We start from the raw sequence: 21,994 nt of genomic DNA on the forward strand, positions 1-21,994 counted from the left end.
TACGAAAAATTATTTTAATATCACTAAGTGAAGCGGCAATGTAGAACCAACCAATAAAACCAGCTTTGAAACGGAACACAGTTTGACACGGCAATTTGTTTTTATTTATCCCAAAAAGTGTGTGTTAATTGAAAATTCTAAACTCGATATTTTAGTCATTTTTCCGCATTTGTACTAAAATACAACCGATCAAGGTTATTTGATCGCTTATTACCTACGAAGCATTGTATTCAATACCGTTCAAAAGGGTGCAAAAAATGGCGGCGATATATATTATACGCTCAATCACATCGAGAAACCGCAAAAAGATGTAATTTAATTTAATCCTTGCCAATGACTAACAAGTTATATACATATTTTTGATATAATATTATACCATCAACGAACAAATAGGTGGTGCGCGAGTCGTGTTGCAAATTCTGCAACGCATGCCGGGCCTTAGCCACTTGACTGATAAGAATCTAATTAACAATGTAATTTAGTTGGTCGTTGTTAAAACTAATCGGAAAAGTAATTAAACGGCCAGGGCTATTAAAACTCTTATCATATCAACTGCTTATTAAGCTCCGCATCCACTAAAGGCAGGTTCAATGCATATATTGCCTCAGCCTGAGACACGCTGTGCCATGAGGCAACTCATTGAATTCTTATGTATACTGGACAAGCCACATTTTCTAGTCCAACTACCTTCGGCAAGATGGACCGACGACGTTAAGGGGGAGGTTTATAGAGCGCACTTTGACTTTGCTCAGATTTAACATTGAGTTAAAACGAGACAGATTTATGTGAGCGGTATACATCTGTCTCGTTTTAACTCTGTCTTTAGTCTAAGCAAAGTCAGAGTGTAGATCTCGTCCTAAGAGGGTGGCAAAAAGTGACTGGATGAGGAAGGCCAAAGAACTGAATTTTATCAGTTGTGGTGCTCTTTGGGAAAGGCCAGCAGTAAAATGATGATGATGACTTTTTGTTGATTTATTTGTCGCGTTCAGTGGAGCTCCAGTCTGGATCGATTTTTTAGTGGAGACGATCAAGCGGATGTATCCATTTGAATAATAGTAATCAAATTAATTGTAATACTATTTGATTTAACTTTTTATAAGGCGTTGCTTATGAATACCCTCTGCACTCTCCTTTTTTTATTTTTGCTGGGTTTCTTTTCCGCACTTAGGTTGATATCTTAGCGTACTTTGACTTTGATTTTGTTTTCTCTCTCTTCTGGCTTTACAAAGATTAGCCAATGTCAAGTTTGTAGTTATTTGTAACAAGTTAGTTAAACTATACAAGTATGGACCCCGTCTGTGCCGGCGCTCGCCGACATACGCATGGCACCCCCTTAGAGCGCTTTCCAGTCAGTTTTAACAAAAAAAAACACTCCAAAAAGGCAGACCACGCCCGCTAGCTAACACCGACATAGACGAAGTCTTGACTTTGGTTAGACTTAAGTTTCATTTAAATGAGACAGAGTTAAGCCAGCGGTATGACGCTGTCTCGTTTTGACAGTGTCTTAAGTCTGAGCAAAGTCAAAGTGCGCTCTATAGATCTCAGCCTTAGACGTAGCAGTCCACTGTATGACCCTACACTAGGAAAAACCTGTGTCACAGAGGTAAGTTCCTTCCAGGCAGAGATACAAAAAAAATTGCCTCAAGTCGATGCTGCACAATCCGCTGGTATACGTTGTATTGAGTTATTCGAGCGTGTCTATCCATTTTAATAACGTAAGTGGAAACCAATGATAAATTCAAGGCCGGTTCGTTGCAGGTATCATGTACTGTATCGTTTTGACACTAACTCGATATCGATTTTCTGTAACGGACAACACACGACATATTTAACTGTCCCTTAATAGTATAAATTGAATAAATTTTCATTTTTACAATGTATTGGCCAAAATGCTACGGCAAATTGTCTTATGAAACTGTTTTAGAACTTCTATAGCAGTATTGAGAGGACTATGGATTCTGCAATGGCTAGAATATACATACTTATTATAGAATAAGACGTCTGATGCAGTAGCTTCATCATCCATACTTAATCTATACTAATAAATAAAATTGGAGTGTCTGTCTGTAATTTCGAAATAACTACCACATATTAAGGTCATATGGTTATTTGAACGATACCATAACTGAATCACACATTTTTTAAATTTTTGTCTGTCTGTCTGTCTGTTTGAAAAGGCTAATCTTTGGAACGGCTGAACCGATTTTAACGGGGTTTTCACTTACAAGTAGAGGATTGACCAGGATTGATTGTAACATAGGCTACTTTATTAACCAACTTTCAAGAAGGGAGTTGTGTTTTTCTACCTATGTACACCGAAATCTCCGAAATTTCTGAACCGATTTGCGTCATTTCTTTTTTAATCGATAGAGGAACTTTGCGACATTGTTTCATACAAAATTTGGATTCCAACTCCTCAATCCTGATGCTGCAGGGGATCTGACCAATCCACGCGGGCGAAGCTGCGGGCATCAGCTAGTAATATTATAAAAACGAAAGTGTGTCTGTCTGTCGGTCTATCTGTCTGTTTGTCTGCTAGCTTTTCACGGCCTAACAGTTTAACCGATTTAAATGCAATTTGGTACAGAGTTAGCTTTTTTATCCCGGAAGATCAAAGAGTTCCTACGGGATTTTTAAAAGCTCATTCGTTAATCATATTTACCTATATGAAACTTGGTATTGAGGTAGTTTGCGTCCCGGAAATTAGCATACATAAAAATCTAAATCCATGCGGACGAAGTCGTGGACATCATCTAGTATTTTATATAAGTATAGAAGTTTTTATCACATACAAGTTGTAAAATATAATATACCTACTCTGAAAGAAAAATAAAAATTGACCACAACATAACTTGTGAGTTTTTGTCCACATAATTCGTACTCTTATCTTGAAACTCGTAATTGCTTTAGTATGTAGTCTGTACCGTGTACCTATATGTAGGTGGACGTAATATGATAATTTTATCGGTTCCTTGCTACTTGCAGGACATTGTCCGATGGGAAGGTCGAATATCACTCGTATATCTTCACTCCCACAAGCATTGTTAGTCGACTCACTTAACGCGTCCTCTTGAACATCACACTATCACACTAATATTATAAAGGCGAAAGTTTGTATGTGTGTGTGTGTGTGTGTGTGTGTATGTTTGTTACTCCTTCACGCAAAAACTACTGGACGGATTTGGCTGAAATTTGGAATGGAGATAGATAATATCCAGGATTAGCACATAGGCTACTTTTTATCCCGGAAAATCAAAGAGTTCCCACGGGATTTCAAAAAACTTAAATCCACGCGGACGAAGTCGCGGGCATCATCTAGTCACACTAATATTATAAAGGCGAAAGTTTGTATGTGTGTGTGTGTGTGTGTGTGTGTATGTTTGTTACTCCTTCACGCAAAAACTACTGGACGGACTGGACGGATTTGGCTGAAATTTGGAATGGAGATAGATAATATCCTGGATTAGCACATAGGCTACTTTTTATCCCGGAAAATCAAAGAGTTCCCACGGGATTTCAAAAAACCTAAATCCAAGCGGGCGAAGTCGCGGGCATCGGCTAGTGATCTTTAAAAATAATATACGCCTTATCTTTTACGAGGTGAACGAAGGTGATACAACATTTATTTGCGTTGTGCAGTTTAAACTTGACCTTCTTATTCCAAATACATTTAACCACTGTTTGAATTCCTTAAACTCTCTTTTCCTGTTGAAATTCGAAAGCCAAATGACTACCTACTGTTTGAATTGTTTAAATTCTCTTTTCAAGCATTTTGTATACGACTTTTTTGTAATATATTATCTGCCTAAATTGCTTGGTTGGTTAGTAAGATTGCTCTTACAAGGCGAACGAAGTTAACCAAATACTTATATAATATAATTAAACCAATTACTATTAAATACTTACTGTTTGAATTTCTTAATTTTTGCTATGTTACGACAGGAAAACCATTTTACTATATCGATCGCTATCTATCGGCATGCAGTTCGCTAGTTGTATTCGGGTTTAAGTGCTGCTTAACCTTATATGCTAACCTATAACCTAGTAAGTAGTAAGTATGTAAATGAAATCAATAAGGTGCGTGTAATATTTCCCAAACGTGCAATCGATTGCCGAATGACGAGTGTCAATGGCTTTTAGAGTAAGATGCGTAAAAAAACAATCTATTTCTGATTCAGGGCCGGACAAAGAACTTTTTACGTCGCAGAAATTGTTGCGACCGTGACCATGCACGTGAGAATAGATTAGGCAAAACGTTGAACGTGAAAAGTTGGCTAATCTCAGTCCACCTCAAGTGTTTCTAGTTACAGGATACAAAATCATCCATTCATCCAAAACAAGCATAATGCAGACTTCCCATTTCATCTTTAACCGCCTAATTTTTATATAAATAGCGAACAAGCGAGCAAGGGGGTCACCGGATGTTAAGTGATGATCAGCGCCCATTAACATTTGCAGTACAAAAGGAACCGTCAATGTCACTATAAATCAAAAAGTGAGGAAAAAGGAACCCTTCCTTTTTTCTTTTTGAAGTACGGAACCCTAAAATAACAATGTATGATATAGGAAGCGAGCGAGTTGTTCATATAAAGAGGCATTGAGACCCGTGTCAAATATTAGCTAAGGAGCTACCCATATTATGCACTTGTAATTTCCAAGTTGGCTAGCATGATAAACTCGTAATTTCCAAGTTGGCTAGCATGATAAACTCGTAATTTCCAAGTTGGCTAGCATGATAAACTCGTAATTTCCAAGTTGGCTAGCATGATAAACTCGTAATTTCCAAGTTGGCTAGCATGATAAACTCGTAATATCCAAGTTGGCTAGCATGATAAACTCGTAATTTCCAAGTTGGCTAGCATGATAAACTCGTAATTTCCAAGTTGGCTAGCATGATAAACTCGTAATTTCCAAGTTGGCTAGCATGATAAACTCGTAATTTCCAAGTTGGCTAGCATGATAAACTCGTAATTTCCAAGTTGGCTAGCATGATAAACTCGTAATTTCCAAGTTGGCTAGCATGAAAAACTCGTAATTTCCAAGTTGGCTAGCATGATAAACTCGTAATTTCCAAGTTGGCTAGCATGATATAACAAAGCGCGTACGCATCGGACCAGAGTTCTTTATACCGCGTGTCAGGTTCACGGCTAATTGCTGCCGATATGGTGCGTGCCAGCAACTCCAACACGAAAGGGCGACCTTTACGAGCATAATACGGGAAATGCGACATGAATATTTAATCAGTTTCACCAATTAGAGTGCTGTTAAACTGACGTATTTTGGTTTGCACTGACCAAAGCTGGAAAGAAGGCTTTACTTTGAGGAAACCTTTACCATGAAACGTAGCCCGCCAAAAATTTCTATAATAGCTTACAACGTGCAGCACGCAATGTGCACCGCCCGCTCATCTACTGCTGCATAAAAAAAGGAAAGATTTTTTAGTCAAACGAAATTTTACAATTGCTTTTCAATCAAGTGAATCTACCACGGGTTCCAAATATTTTCTTACAAGTAGGGAACTTGTAAGAAAATGCTGTCGTGAACTATGGTTGGATGGATAACGCTAAGCAAGTTGAAACGTCTGTTAACATTCAGCTGGATCACTACACTGTATAACGTAGTAAATAGTTTAAACTTAAACAAATACATGCAGTACATACACAGCTGTGAGCCGCCGTCCGATAAGGAGCTGGCGATAAGAGTTGTTATTGTTTTGATGTTTGACACTGTACATGCTGTGTTGTGGTGCGCTGGGACGTCACTGATTACATATCCACTTGTGCGCAGTTAGGGATATTGGTTTTGTCCTCAATTTGCTGTTTTTTGCTCTTTTCATCTAATTGCGCGACAGCAAAGACAGGATTATATTTTTCAGCAGTGAAACCCGCAGTCGGGTTGTTTTAGGGTTCCAGACCTCAAAAAGAAAAAGAACCCTTATAAACTCGCCGAATAACAAAATCGATGAACTGAACACGCGAGACAAAGTTAAAATAGGTCGCAAGCGCAACTCGCAAGGGTCTTTATTATATGTATTTGTTACAATGAAGGGCTCATAGCGTGTGCTGCAATTTTCATGCTACGATAAAACTGAGCCAATGGTTAAAGATTACCAAGATAATAAATTTTATAACATTGTGACAATACAAGGGAATTTTTTAACATTTGACTACACATAGAATAAAAAATATTTTTATTCAGTTAAAAAAGTTTTATAAAGTATTTTTATAAAAAGTGAATATTCTTAAAGCGCAAGTGTATAGAGAATTATTTCGTCCTCCCAGCGATTTATGTGTACTAGTCCTCCTAAATCGTCCATACCCAATGCAAATTTTGGCAAAGGAGTTGGCAAGCATGGGTTTAGGACTGGGGGCAGTTGTGAGTTGAAACATCTCTACGATTTTAACAAAATCGATAAACTAAACACACGAGGCAAAGTTGAAATAGGTCGCAACTCGCGAGGGTCTTTATTGCATTTGTAACAATGAAGTGCTGAAGGGCTAACATCGTGTGCGCGTGCTGCAATTTGCATGCCGGCACGAAGGGCAGCATTCTTAATAAACATATCAATGTTAATGGAATATAATGTTTCATACGGTTTCATATTAATAGAAGCGTGCATTTTGTTTCTATTTGCGTTGAAATATTTCCCGGAACATGATTCGTCAACTCAGTCCAAGTAATGGTCTATTTTTGCAAATTCAAGTTTCTTGTTGGTTCCCAGAACTATGTAACGTCCCATTATTGTAAAAGTCAGAATATATTATATTTCGTCGCTTCATTCTTCAGATATAACTAACAAAATGGTAGTACCTTTACCTTGCAGGCAACACTTCGCACTTTTAGAAAAGAGAAAGTCAATTTATTTTATCTCTTGTGGGTAGGCTCTGTGACGGTTCGTCATTCTTTTTCCGTGCGAGGCAACAAGCGCACGCTTCAAATTAAAATAATAAATTAAATATCATAGTGAAAAAATGAAGAATAAATTAAATATCATAGTGAAAAAATTAAGAGGAAAAGTGAGAGAAAACATAGGCGATTAATTGTGTACTCATAGGCGATTATTTGTGTACTCATCGTCGGATTCCGAGGACAATATATGTAAGTACTTTAACAATGCGTTACAGTGTGTAATTCCCTGGCGTGCGTAAAGTGTCAGGTAGGCTTTCCTGGCGGTTAACTGAGGGTTAACACGAAGGACAAGCATGACACTAAAAATCAACCCAAGGGTTTAGCGCCGGTCGACTTAACCGGACAAGTGAAGGTATCTGTAGGCTGACCTGGCGGTTAACTGCGGGTTAACACGATGGTTCAGCGGATGCCAATAACACCCTTTGTTCCCGAATGTTCAATTCGGTAGATTCATTGCTAAAATATTATTTCAAACTACCCTCAAAATTTAACTTTTAACACCGTTTTCTCGTTTTTTGTTCCCGAATGTTTAATTCGGTAGATTTATTGCTAAAATATTATTTCAAACTACCGTCAAAATTTTAACTTTTAACACCGTTCTCTCGTTTTAAAAAACGGAACACAAGGGTCAAATAAAAACAATAACGCACCGCCCCTGTTATCTTGTTCGCCAACGCCATCGCCGCTGTCACCACAACAGCCAAAGGCTCCGCCTCCGTCAGCTTGCGTAGCTGTGGATGAAATTGTTCCGTCGTCGTCACAAGACGCATGCAGCGAGCCGGTCGGTGCCGGAACTCGAGCCGGAATTATTACATGCTTTGGGGGACGCAGCGGACGATATACCGACTTATAGTCCCAGCATTCATGGTAAATTGGCGCAGCGATGGCTCCCAATTTTAAAGTACGTGACTCCAAAAAATGGCAAACTGTTAAAAGCTCCGAATTTAAATACAGATATATCTGCCGCTGTCGCGGATATTGTAAGGGCCCGAGACAGAAAGCTTCAGTCGAGGCAGGATCAGTTGGGCCTAGGTATAACGGCCATAAATAAAGCGATGACCTTGTTATTGACCGATGGTGACAAGGTACAAGCGTTTAAAATTTTTATCGGATAGCTGCCGAATACTTACCGATCTTCACTTTACTGAGACAGTAAGATCGAAACTGATCACCCCGAGACTAGATAAATCCTTTTTATCTGTAATTCGGGACCAATATCTGTAACTCCTTTCGGAAATACACTTAAGTACCTGGAAAAAATAAAAGCCTCAAAGGCCATTGAGAAACAGGGACTCCAAATCAAAAAAGGGAAAACTTCGACATCGAAGTCCGAACCCAGAACCGCCGCGCACGGCCGATGACGCAGCCGCCACCGTCAACGCGGAACTCATCTTGGTCTCCAAGCGCGACGGACGCCACCAACAGGCGCGCCCCAACGCGGCGCTAACACAGGTACACGCTGGCAAACTGCAGCATTACAATAATTGTTGGCTTAGGATTACTAAAAATTCTGTAGTTTTAGATTGGGTTCGCAACGGTTACGGCATACCTACCTACCATTCACTCATAAAGTAGTGCAATATGATATCCCTCATAATACCTTCTCAGTTGGAGAAAAACGGGAAATGGCATTGGCCATTATGAAATTATTAGAATTAGGAGCTATTAGAAAGTATAAACCTCAAAAAGATCAGTTTATTTCTAACACCTTTTTAGCTTCAAAAAATCTAACGGCGGCCATAGGTTTATTCTCAATCTTTGACAGTTAAATTAATACGTTTCCAATTCTCATTTTAAGATGGAAGATCATAGAACGGCATCAAAATGATACCAAAAAACGGCTTCATGGCCACCATAGATCTTAAAGAGTCCTACTTTCTGGTCCCAGTAACGTGTGCCCAACATAAACATTTACGATTTCCATTCGAAAACGGAAATGCGCAAATAATACCTAACTTACGAGTTAAATGTGATGCCTTACGCCGTTTCTCCACTGCATAGTGCACACCGCACGGCGCGACATAATACTGTGACGACTCCGAGTGCCATACATTTCTATGGACCGTTTACCCATTGAACGACACCGCACCACACGACAAACGAGAACAAAAATGACATTGACACCAGGACACAAGCAGACGGGAAAAATGTGGTGCCGTGGCTAGTGGAAAAACGGCCTTATGGTCTATGTTCCGCCCGACGGACGTTTACAAAATTAATTAAAATTTATAATATATATAAATTATAAAATTAATAATGAAGGAGGTAGTTAGTTATCTAAGGTATGCGGATATATCGTATTTCAATCAGTCGTGTATTTAGACGACATTAAGTGCATTGTGGACAGCTTTGACAAATGTCTTAGAAACGAAAACGAAACTGTAAGGTTACTAAATTGTTTAGGTTTCGTAATTAATTACGATAAAAGTAATTTACACCCTCAACAGGTTTTTAGGGTTTATGTACAACACAGTTGATAGGACAATATCGCTTCCCTCAGATAAGCCAAACAATATTTTGAACCTAGTTAAGGGTAAGCTTCCACTAAAGCCAAGAAATCTAAGATTTCAAGCTACAAATTTACCATCATAGAAAAGACTTTCACTTAATTGAATACATGTTTAAAATAAATCAATCTTTCGTCTCAACATTTAATGTATCATGTTTACAAAACTATTTTATTTATTTTGTAGTGATCAATCTCCCGTACCTAGTTTTACGAATCATATTAATAACACGATTTGTTGTATTGAATAAAGCATAAGTTCAATCAAAAATTTTTGTGAAAATAAACTAGGTTCTATAACAAATCTATTTGTACAGTTTTGGTAAACATCCATTTATTTAAAAAAAAAAAAAAAAAAAAAACATAATAATAAACATCACTTTATATTACAATAAATAGCCACGAAATGCCTTTGTTTGTTTAGTTTGTATGGGATGTTTGTTAAAGTGCAAGCTGGACCTTATCAAATTTTATACCTACCGAATGGTACTATTAGGGATTTTCGCTCAACTATTAGGTGTTCTCACCTCAGTCTGCCCAGCTGCAAGATATGGCTGGTTATATACGAAGAAATTAGAAAGACTGAAATGCCTGGTTCTTAATAAGCACAAAAGTTACGATGTAAGTTTTAAAATCCAACGTGGATATCTTGCCAGATTTGATGTGGCGGTCGAATAACATTCCTACCACATCAAATACACTTATATGAGTCCTAATTTTGACTTGGAAATTTTCAGAGACGCATCCGGGGCAGGCTGGGGAGCTTATTGCGAAAACAGGCACTTGACTTAATCATGGCATCCTTATCTAAAAATACTTTAGATCAATACAGCGGGACCTATAAATATGGTGGCAGTTCTGTCTCGGTAATAAACTCGACCCCTACAAGTGTTCACTTTCGTCTATAATGATATTTTTAACTGAACAATTTAATAAAGGTGCCGCATACTGCTCCCTGCACCCACCGTTCCGCACGGTCTTTACTTTAGGTACCTAGTGATTTAACTACCAGCGACGGGGAAACGATTACTTAAAGGTGCCTATAAGTTAAGACCAGCCACATCGAAGTATTCATCCACTTGAGACCCACAGTTAGTATTAAATATCGCCAATTGGATACCCAATTTTTCGTTAGAGAAAATCACCGAAAAATTGATATTTGCTCTGTGCACAGCAAATCGAGGACAAACTCTTTCGCTAATAAAATTGGATAATATATTGATAAGTACTTAGGTCTCACGGGCGTTAATCGTAATTAATCGTAATCGGGATATCAGACGTAATTAAAACTTCCGCAGCTGGACGTGAGCAGCCGGTATTGTTTTTACCTTATTTTAATGAGAATAGGTCATTTGTCACGCTACCGTCATAGAGGACTATTTATTCCTCACCAAGAAGATTAGATCAGTAACTTCGAATAACCTGGTATTAACATTCAAACGACCGTTCAGGCCCGCGACCGCCCAAACCATCAGCAGGTGGATTAAACAAGTGTTGGACGAAAGTGGCGTGGATGTGTCGGTGGTCAGCGCGCACAGCATGCGCCACGCTGCCACATCCGCGCCGCGCGCCTCCGGTATTTCGGTGGATACCATTAGGAAAACTGTCAGTTGGACAAGCAGCTCACTGTCCTTTGCCAAATTTTACCATCGCAGAGTATAGATGACGGTGTCTTGGCCAAGTCTATTTTATTACCTAGGGAAACGTAATTAGGTTTTCCTAGTGACAGGAATAGACTACAATATAGAATATCTAATAAGTAATGACTTATTTACCTAGTTGGTTTAAAAACTTACCTTTCTTTGTATACCTATCAAATAAATGTGTAAGATTTATTTTGTTACCTAATATAAAATGTGATTTGTTTAGCTAAACACTGTTTACTGTTTGGCTGTTTATTTTTCACTTTTAAGTATGCAAAATTTTCCTCTCTAAACATCTACCATTTTGTTAGTTATATCTGAAGAATGAAGCGACGAAATATAATATATGATCAAACGAACTTGCAAAGTGAAGTTCGATCGATATTATATGAGTACGCTTCATTCGAAGATATATACACCCTCCCGAACCCAAACCCTTATCAGGAAAATTTTGTTCCTGGTAGTTATTTACTTACTCTAAAAAGAATGACGAACCGTCACAGAGCCTACCCACAAGAGATAAAATAAATTGACTTTCTCTTTTCTAAAAGTGCGAAGTGTTGCCTGCAAGGTAAAGGTACTACCATTTTGTTAGTTATATCTTCGAATGAAGCGTACTCATATAATATCGATCGAACTTCACTTTGCAAGTTCGTTTGATCATATATTATAGGTACAAAATCGGAAGATATAAGTGTTTTCAGTCTCCAACTATGATGAAATCAAGAACACTGCTTTTTTAACAGCTTACATTATTAATTTAACTTGCTTTTAGAGACGTATTTTATTTCTAACGCAGATTTTCAATGTGTTTTTTAACCTTGATAGCACGCTATTGTATAAAAAACAAAGTACATACGTAAACGTAGATACGTAGACATATTAATTTTGATCTGTTTAATCTTTTTACAGAAAAAAAAAACGAAATTATAATTCAAATTTTAATCGTTTTCAAATGTTCTTTCACGGAAATCGTGTAGGCCCACAGTGTAGGCCTTTCTCCAAAATGTTGCTTAATTTCATCAAGATTGGTTAAGAGGTTTGACTGTGAAAGTTGAGTGCAAGTTTTTAGTAAGCAAACATGCTGGATTTAACGCGTAAATCTATCAATTTGTGTTAACATGTCAACTGTCGTGATTTGATGATGCCTGCTTAAAATTCAGGTCAACATACTGAGATACAGTATCCTGTAGCTTGTATCTCAGTATATTGACTGTATCTCAAATTCCATTGGACTGATAACAGTTGGAGATATTTAAGACTGACTATCGACTATCGACCTGCTAAACTTACGTATCGTTTGGTTCGGTAGTTTCTGCATAATCGCACACAAAGCAAAAAGAATGAAAGGAAAAACGTCTTGTTTATGAACTGTGCCGCACATCGTTAGTTATCCTGGCGCCTCCTACACCCCTTGAGTGCCGGAATAAATTGTCATGCCATAATATTGTGGGGCACCAGGAAAAAGCTTCTAACTTAGCATAATGTTGTATCTGTATCTTGTACAAACAAAAGAGCATACAGCGATAATTTTAAGCTAGGACACGTATTCAGGTGATAATAGCGGACAATTATATGTAATCGTGAACAATTACTAGAAAACAATAGTTTTTATTCATTTATATTTGCAATACAATGTGGCTATATTCGAATGTTTACGTGTTCATTCACTTCACAAATCACATGTGTGGTGTGGTGTGCGTGCGGCGTCGTTGCGCCTGCGCAGACGACTCCGCGACCGAGCCCTCTTTGTTTGTTGACAAGCGGCGTTGAGCTCGCAGCGCGCCGTGTTGTTGTTTTGCTGTATTTCTGTTTCGAGACGAGAGCGAGACTTCGTGCGCGCACCCCGCTTGCGTCGGACGTGTGGACGGATTTCGAACAAATCCAAGGAACTTTCGTTTTTTATTTCGTCTTTTATACAAGTTTTACTTTGAAAATCTTAACAGTGCAGCTTATGTTAGGCTTAAACCTTCTTCGTGTTGAATCTACGCTGTGAATAGTGAAGTTTTGTGCCTTAGTCTGCGATTGTTTATGATTGTTTCTACGTTAACTAAAATTACTCTTTCACCGTTGTGCCAAAAGGTAAGATACGATCGTTTCTGTGTAGAATTATTTGTGCGTTTTCTTTAACGCAAACGTTTATTATTATGTAATAGGTATTTGAATCCATATTTTGTAAAATAATGAAACTATCGTTTGCTTTTTCAATTTATTAAGTATATTAATTATCTTTTACCCTTCCTCGTGTTGTCATGATTAGCGGAATTAATTAGTGCATTACGCTGCTGCTTATAGTAGATTAATAAAGTTTAGTGCATTATTACTGTAAGACCAGCTTCTCCCAACAAAACTCCATCACTGATTTAAATTCATTTAGGTATATTGTCTCCACCATATCTCTTTACAAATATTCAGTTCTTTTTAATTTTTTTATTGTAGTTTATGCAATTTACATTACCAAGACTGAAACAGCTAGTCCACCCATTAGACTAGGTTTTCATCGACTCCCATTTTTGTACATTTCTTAGCAAAATTTTCAACGTAACATAGGTAATAGGTATGTATTTTTAATTTCGAGTAGTTCGGACCATTACCTACTAGGTAAATTTATTTTTCTTTAATATTACTGAAACTTTACACTTCTATTACAAGGACTAGTCATTATTTCACAAACATGAAACAAAAAAATCACTCCTTGACTTGCTTTCACTGCTGTGCCAATAAAGGTTTTAAGTGTTTGATACGTTATTACTATTTCTGCGTTTAATTACCAATTTCAGTCGTGATGCCTAATTATTACGATTAAATGGTAGATAGTACTACATATGGATATTGCCTTAATCCATCCATGCTGGTCTGGTTCTGTCTCTCGTCAATAATAAGTTTCTTACTTCGATCAACTTATTAGGTACATCTGATTTTTCATCGTTGTTCTTTCTCAAGAGGCAAAGATCATGAACATTGTATGTCACACTGAAAATTAAATCCTCTTTTGCCGATTCTAAACATAATCAAATTATAACAAATATACATTAAATAAATAAATCACGACAATATCACTCAAGCTTCTCACAAACTTTATGTCGGAATTTTCTTTTTTGTATAGACTAGATGTGTTAGGAAGTTCAATACTTATGGATTTATGGTAATCCCCTTGAATATACTTGTATCAATATTATTTATGTAAAGTAAGTTACCTTATCAGTTTTGTGATTATTTGGACCTACGTATTTTTTTTTGTTATGATTCAGATAATTGTGTCTGGTACAACATTACGAGTTTTATCTTTGATATCGCCTGTTTCTCAAAACTTATCAATTAATTTTTGTCTATATGTAAGAAAGTAAATAAACTAAAATATTAATTAATAGTAAATAAAATAAATAATAAAATATTATTTTTCATACTTATTCTTTTATTTTATTATTAATTCCTACCGTATTCCGTTACCGTTGTTATACCGTTCTTTTTAACTTTGGGGATTGGTTGTTTTAAAGTTCTTCTTTTTAATTTTCTTTCAAAATTCAAATTCAAAATATTTTTATTCGATTAGACTTTTACAAGTACTTTTGAATCGTCAAGAGCTACCACTGGTTCGGAATGTCTTCATCCGCCCGGGGTCCTATTTACTCGATTGCGGCAAAGCCAAAAGGAAGGGTTATGATTTTATTCATAGGTTTGAAACTAATCGGGCTTACGTCGCCTAAATACGTGAGTATAGCCATGACAACCTATACTTATAATGGAAATCACTCACGATAGTTTAAACGTTAAAATCAAATAATGACTATTGCTTGCGTTAAACAAGTGAACTTGGTAGTCGATCCGTTTATGCAATAATACCTGTTACCTATAATTCCTACTGTAGGATTTCACTTACCACTAATGGGATTCACGCTTTAGTTGAAGAGTAAAGCTGTTTCTTCGCCTCACTTTAGATACAGTTATTTCGGCCCGTCCGTCGCCGTACAAGGCGCCATGGTTACGGTACTTCATAATGTCTGCTCTGGTTAAGGTTTACTGTACACGTTGCATGCCGTCTGCATTTATTTTAATGAAATTATGTAAATTAGAAATGTTTATTTAATGTAGGAAAGCTTATAGCAATTATCTCAAGGTGAGGCTGAGAATTGAGATCTATAGAGTCTTCTTTTATCACACAAATATTATAAAGGCAAAAGTTTGTATGTGTGTGTGTGTGTGTGTGTGTGTATGTTTGTTACTCCTTCACGCAAAAACTACTGGACGGATTGGGCTGAAATTTAGAATGGAGATAGATTATACTCTGGATTAGCACATAGGCTACTTTTTATCACGGAAAATCAAAGAGTTCCCACGGGATTTTTAAAAACTACATCCACGCGAACGAAGTCGCGGGCATCAGCTAGTTTAAATTAAAAGTGAAACGAATCAGATTTATGTGTCGTTTTAACTCCCACTAAAATCTCGTTTTAACCATGTCTGAGCAAATAATAAGATCTTATGGTCATTCAAAGAAAACGAATATGGTTTTAAAAAAACTATAGATAGTTAAAAAGTTGCCGCTGAGAAAATTGTTCTTTGGATTTTAAATATCCTTAATTTTTTTTCATCAAAAAGATAGCAGGTAACAATAAAACAGTAAAAGGTAGGTAGCAGGTATAAGAAGAAGATAAGAAGGCTAAAGAGGGAGAGTAAAAGTATTGGAGAATTGACTTAATTGATGACTGTAGATTAACTATAAAACTTAACAATAGATAGAGCTTTGAAGCTACTGTACAAGTAAGTAACCAAGTAACAGTAGAAGATAAATTTGAAAGGCTTAAACAGTCGAGTAAAAATATTGATAACGCAGAAAATAGACTTAACTAAAGACTGTAGAACTAACTTAACTGCAAAAGTTGAAAATAAATGGAGCTATAAATAAAAAATAAATACCAGTTCTGGCCACGCACAATACAATGCGGCTTAAAGTATTCAACTAAAAATGTTAACAGAACACAGTGCTTTGTGTCGTGTGTAAACCGCTTAACATTCAAAGGAATTATATCGATCGGCTATGCACAATAGCCACTGACAATAATTACTATTCATGACAGTGGAGCTTGAATATTTTAACATGCAAACAGAAAAAAGTAATGGGTGCTCACTGCTCTCTTACTGATTAAAAAATGTTACTTGTTAAAAATCTATTAAATTAAAGGTAAAGAAAATAACATCACTAAAAATTACTAAACCGTTTTGTATTCGTGACAAAACAAAATGTTTTCATGATATCTAATCACAAAGTTTCGCTCAGTGTACCAATAAATAATTCTAATTGATTTCTTTATCGCAAATAAAAATAAAATAGTGAGTTAACATTTTTTTAAGTTAACGATTTTGTTGTAAAGAAACAGACAGGTACTGTACTAAAGGCTAACAAGTGAAGGTTACAGTAACTAGAAAAGAGCTGATAACTTTCAACCGGCTTATCCAATTTTCTTGAATTATAGCTAAAAACACTCTCGATCAAGCCATCTTTCGAACAAAAAAAAACTAAATTAAAATCAGTTCATTAGTTTAGGCGCTACGATGCCACAGACAGATACACAGATACACCCATCAAACTTATAACACCCCTCTTTTTGGGTCGGGGGTTAAAAAAAATTAGGTAGACAGGCTTAAATAAAATCGTGGATCGAGTCGTTTACATTAGATTATTGTGAAATAATAAAGTAAGATCCAAAAGTAGGCAATCGCCTCACTGTGAATTATTATTATTTGTAATCTTATTATCATCGAAAAATAAATGCATAATATATTGGCTTTGCTTATATCTTGATGGTCTGGGTCATGTTAGGTTAAACAGCTTAGTGGAACACGACTTTTTTTTAGAATAATCGTTCTATCTATACATTTAGTTCAATGCCAGAAAGTGTTGAAATAAAAAGTAATATAATAGTAACTCGTGAGTCTGTAAACAGCTTAATAATAACGGCACTTGTATCGATGTACCTAACATGTCCAGCGCTCATTACTGGTCACGCTAAGATGAATCACCTTTTGACCGATTTACTGCCGTGCTTTACTTGAACGGTAAACGCAAATGCAGCTGGTTTCCTAGAACCGTGTGACGTCAGCGCAATCGAAATCAATTTAATTGAATACAAACCTATAAGAGCAGGAAGGACGCTTGTAACTATGGGCCGTATAAGAAAGTCACTGTTGTGTACTCAGTACGTGGAGTTTCTCGCCGTGATCGATGAGGAAAGAGATGATCTGTAAGAGAACCATAGTAACCGACATAGCTCAACGGGTGGTGAACCTAATGCACAGGCAATGGCACATGGCAATGCACAGGACACAGACCAACCAATAACTAGACGTTGGGGTCTCAAACCCCAACGTGGGGTTGGGTTGGTTGGAAGACTCTCCATTTGGTTGGATTCAGAGTACCTACGTAAGAACGTATGCAAAAATCACGCTGATCCGTTGCTCCATCGTGGCATAATTGAAGGATAAACCTACAAACCAACAAAAACATATCAATAGGTATATAATATTAGTACGCTACTGTGGCTACACGTTCCCTTTATGTTATGGAAACCTTTAAACCCCGCTATAACCCCGCAGTAAACATTTAACATTTGATACTTCTTAAGAAAATTTGTTCAACGATATTCTCCGAAGTCCGAACTTTTAATCCTTAAACCTACCTCTTTTGAGACTTAAGTTTCTCACGACAAAGATATTGATATTGTACCTAGTGCTAGTAAATGTGCTGGATCCTATTTCTTATAAGCCGCTTTTGTCGAAACGATTTTGTTTTCTAAGGATTGTAAAGGAAAATAGACTTATGTAAATGCATACGGATTATGAACGAATATGTGTAATCAATAATCATACTTCTAAATGCTTGCATGTAGTTTAAGTCAGCATGACTTCAGATCCTCATAATGTACAATGTTAGAGGAGTAAAGGAAGTGGCTGATAATAATTCAAAAATACATGGAAAGCATAACGGTAAGAAATAGAAAGAAGAAGATGAGTAAGACTGCGAAGTAGTCAACAAACAAAGCGGGAACATTATTGCTTGGTGATCCGGATATCCATGTAGTCTTGCTATTGCGTAAAAACGAGATGACCCACCAGGGAAGGTAATAACAATGAAGACCAAGACAGCGAATCCTGGTATGAGACGCTAGAAACGATAAGAAGAATGGTAAAAGAATATTAAAAATATGCGTTCACTTTTAAAGTGGTGTGTTTGTTGATCAGGATCAAGTAAAAGCCGGATATGTCATTAAAACATCTTTCACAAACCAGCTGACCTTAGAATGGTTTCACTAAAATCACTTTGGATCTATACTGGACCGGCTCACCTAAACTTTCACTATGCCACAAATTGTAGTCGGATTGACCTGAGATATAATAACCGGTCGTGGGTGAGATAGAACTAGCGTGGGTTAGAAAATAGGCTGTGTGCGAAGGATCCAAAGTGCATTTTGGAAAGTATGTGGAACTAATTGAAATGAAAGGAGGTAAATGGTGGCACTTTGGGACTAGAACAAAGAAAATTGTGAAATTATAATGAGTTTCGAAAAAGCTATGCTCCAAAGCCAAGCGCTTTGGAGCTTTAAGATTTAAGATTACATGACAATCCGGATTGGATTAAAAAAAAAAGTACAAACACATTTCAATCTTTTATGATTACTTGTACTCGTAAGTGCTACTACTTAGTAAACTAGTTTAGTATTAACAAATGTTTTCTAATGATTGATTCAGACATAGCGTGAGATGTGACAATCCTGATTGGATTTAAAAAAGTAAAAACCAATTTCAATCTTATATGATTACTTGTAAATGCTACTTAGTAAACTAGTTTTAATATTTACAAACGTTTTCTAATGAAAGCGTGTGATTTAATTTGCTGGTTGTTAAGGAATGCCGACCACCTTCTCCGATGATCTTCAACAATCAATAAAAATACGCCTCGAATCGATTTATTCGTAATTTCCAAACTAGAATGGATTTGAAGATATGGTGGAAAGATAGTTTATTCCACTTTATTCAGCTGGCTGATATCAACTAGATTCTTGATGAATAATGTTATATACTTAATCCGAAAATGTTTCAAAATTTCATCACAGAAATAGTTGATCTGTATCGGATGTGATATGAGTTATGGACAAGAAGAAAATAAAACTGGAAGAGACTGGGAGCTGAAAGTATTGAAATAGTAAGGATTTCTCTTATTAAAACTGGTTAATTTTTTTACAATGATGCCGCCTTTTGCCCAGTTTATATTTTAAGACAAGAAAAGTAAAGTGGCTTCAGTTAATGTTGTTTACATAATGCAATCATTTGATAAAGCGTTGTCGCATATACGAGTAGCATATAGCTCACAAGTCACAATAATTCCCGTTCTCAAACAATTATATACTTATGTATTAATTAATCATTATGTTTTCAAGCGAAAACTCCATTGTGTTAATGAGTATTGCAATAAACATAATAAGCTGCGTTCGACTGTAACAGTTATATGGCGTGTAAACAATATAATACATGTACATATAACGACGGGGAAGTCGCAAAAGACGATAAGAGAAATTGCGCCGCTTGCGCTCGCCGCAATATATTATTATTATAATATGTTAGGCTTCATTCACACGCATCACTCGTATGACAATGGAACTGCAGAAAAATCTTCCTAAAGACTATTAAACGATAGTAGCTAAATATCAACCACTTTTAAACTAAATTAAGAGAAGTAACCCTAGCGCGCTCCCCAGCGCTTTCTTTTTTTCTGCATTTTCTTCTTTTTTTTTTTGTTTCTCATTTGCACATACTCGTATTAACCAATCAAACTGAATAAAATTTTGTAGATAAGCTCAAGAAACAGAAATCAGTTCCTGCGGTTTTCCTAATTTCCGTAAAAATATGTAGTTTCAAAGACACGTGAGCAAGTAAATCTTTGAGCCTGGGTAACTTTAATTTAATTGGTCAGTTTTCAATTGATACTTGCTACCTTTTAGTTGTGAGTGAAGTTAGTAAAAGGTGCATAATTTGATAGAATCCATTGACGATCGGTAGACTGAAATAAGCAAGCATTAAACGTATTATACATAGTGTAACCAGAATGTATGTAAATGTAATGTAATGTAGTAACCTGTATTATGTCACTGATTGGTCAGTTTTGACTGTAAAACGCAGTACTTAGAAATGTAGTGAGAATTGGTAATCACAATTCCAACAGCGACATTTTATGATAGGGTTACGTATTGTGGTGCGTGTGAATCAGGCCTTACTGACAGTTACGTCCTCCTGACATTGATTTCGCATCATTAAATTACAGCTATTCAAATGTTTTGACATCGTCTATTTATATTTATTCACGTTACTCACGCAGTTTTCAATCTAACAGTAATTAGTTACTATTGTAGAGTTTTTCCAAAAGCTGTCGGCATTTAGTTAATTGATGTCTACAATCTTTTTTAGTTTTTTACCCGACTGCGGCAAAGTCAAAAGGAAGGGTTATGATTTTAGCAGCCTATGTATGTATGTATGTAGGTTTGTATTTATGTGTGTTCCACCGTAGCGCCTAAACTACTGAGCCGATTTTGATGAATGAAGTGTCAATCAATTTGTTATTTTGGTCCAGATGGCACAGGCTACATTATATGAAAAAAATCGACCTGACGGATTTTACATCCAAAAAAGTTGGGTCTCCAAAATTTTTTTAATTGTAGTACCTATAATTTCTGACCAGCTTACGTGGCCAACATCAGCGCAAGAGGAATTGAGGCCTTAGATTTGTGTATTATTTTGGGGTTTGTTAGGCTTTACTCATCAACATCATCATAATTCAACGCCGACCCACGCTGATCCTTCTCAGAACGAGAAGGGCTTAAGCCATAGTCTTCCAAGCTGGCTAAGTGCGGATTGACAGACTTAACATATCTTTGAAGACACTTTGAAGAACCCTCAGGCATGCAGGTTTCTTCATGCTGTTTTATTTCACGGTTAAAGTAAGTGATATTAAATTTCCTAAAACGCTTATAATTCCAATACTGGGGATCGAACCTAGCTCTAAATAGAAGGCCTAAGTCTACCGTTAGGCTACAGCCGCATGCTTTACTAGGAAAGTGTAAACTGAAGAAGAAAAGTGACTGTTTTCACGAACTGCGCAGCGACGAACGGACTAAGACTTGGTGACGCATTATACCTACTGCAATTTGAATATTCCATTAGCTTCATTCTAAAGTATTAATAAGTATAGATATAAGAAGAGAAAACATCGAGTAGGTGCTCCATAATATTGTACCTATAAAGATATCATATGTACGTGTAACTGTTAATTCTATTTAATCGTCTACAATTACATATTTGCGTTGTAAATCTTGAATTACTGTAATTGTGTGATCCATACAGTTCTTTGTTATGTTTAGATTTATTATAGCTTTTGCAGCTGCTTGTTAGAATTCTTTATTGCACATAAAAATATACCTAATGCCCTATAACACATACATATATATACATACCTATAATGCTATATAATAGATAGGCTAACATAAAACCTAGCTAGAGGTATTCTCTTCCAAGTTTGAGTCGTCTTTTGGTAGCGCAAATCTTGAGGAAATATTAGTACATTAGTAGCATAATAAACAATAATAATTCAATGAGTGCGTATTAGGGAATAATGCGTAGAGATAATGGAGGAAAATAAATATAGATTAGCTAGGTAGTAGTAGTAGTACTTACACAAACAAAGCAGAAGGTTTGATGTTAGAGTTAGCTGTGTATTATAAGTGAATGCAATTTTCTGTTAGATTTATATGTTTTGGGCCAGGATGACCCTTTGGTCTTTTCTATACGAACCTTTGAAATTGCACCTCGAAGCGATTTCCCCGAGTAGGTAGAGATTAATATTATAATAATACCTACTTATAAGTATTGAGTGAATATGAATAAATGG

At 36.4% G+C, this 21,994-nt stretch overlaps 1 protein-coding gene across 5 annotated transcripts in view; it reads left to right on the forward strand.

The window, feature by feature from the left end:
- Positions 1-21,994, forward strand: part of LOC123872808 (protein yippee-like) — a 137,498-nt gene that overhangs the window by 49,933 nt on the left and 65,571 nt on the right. For 2 of the 5 annotated variants that reach the window (XM_045917351.1, XM_045917352.1), the window contains exon 1: positions 12,801-13,140. The exons of the other annotated variants lie outside the window; for them this stretch is intronic. The gene's annotated coding sequence lies outside the window, so the exon portion shown is untranslated. Of the gene's footprint in view, positions 1-12,800; positions 13,141-21,994 lie in introns of those variants that run through there. 5 annotated transcript variants of the gene reach the window in all.

Source organism: Maniola jurtina, chromosome 15 (assembly GCF_905333055.1).
Source record: "Maniola jurtina chromosome 15, ilManJurt1.1, whole genome shotgun sequence".
NCBI classification, from domain to species: Eukaryota; Metazoa; Arthropoda; class Insecta; order Lepidoptera; family Nymphalidae; genus Maniola; species Maniola jurtina.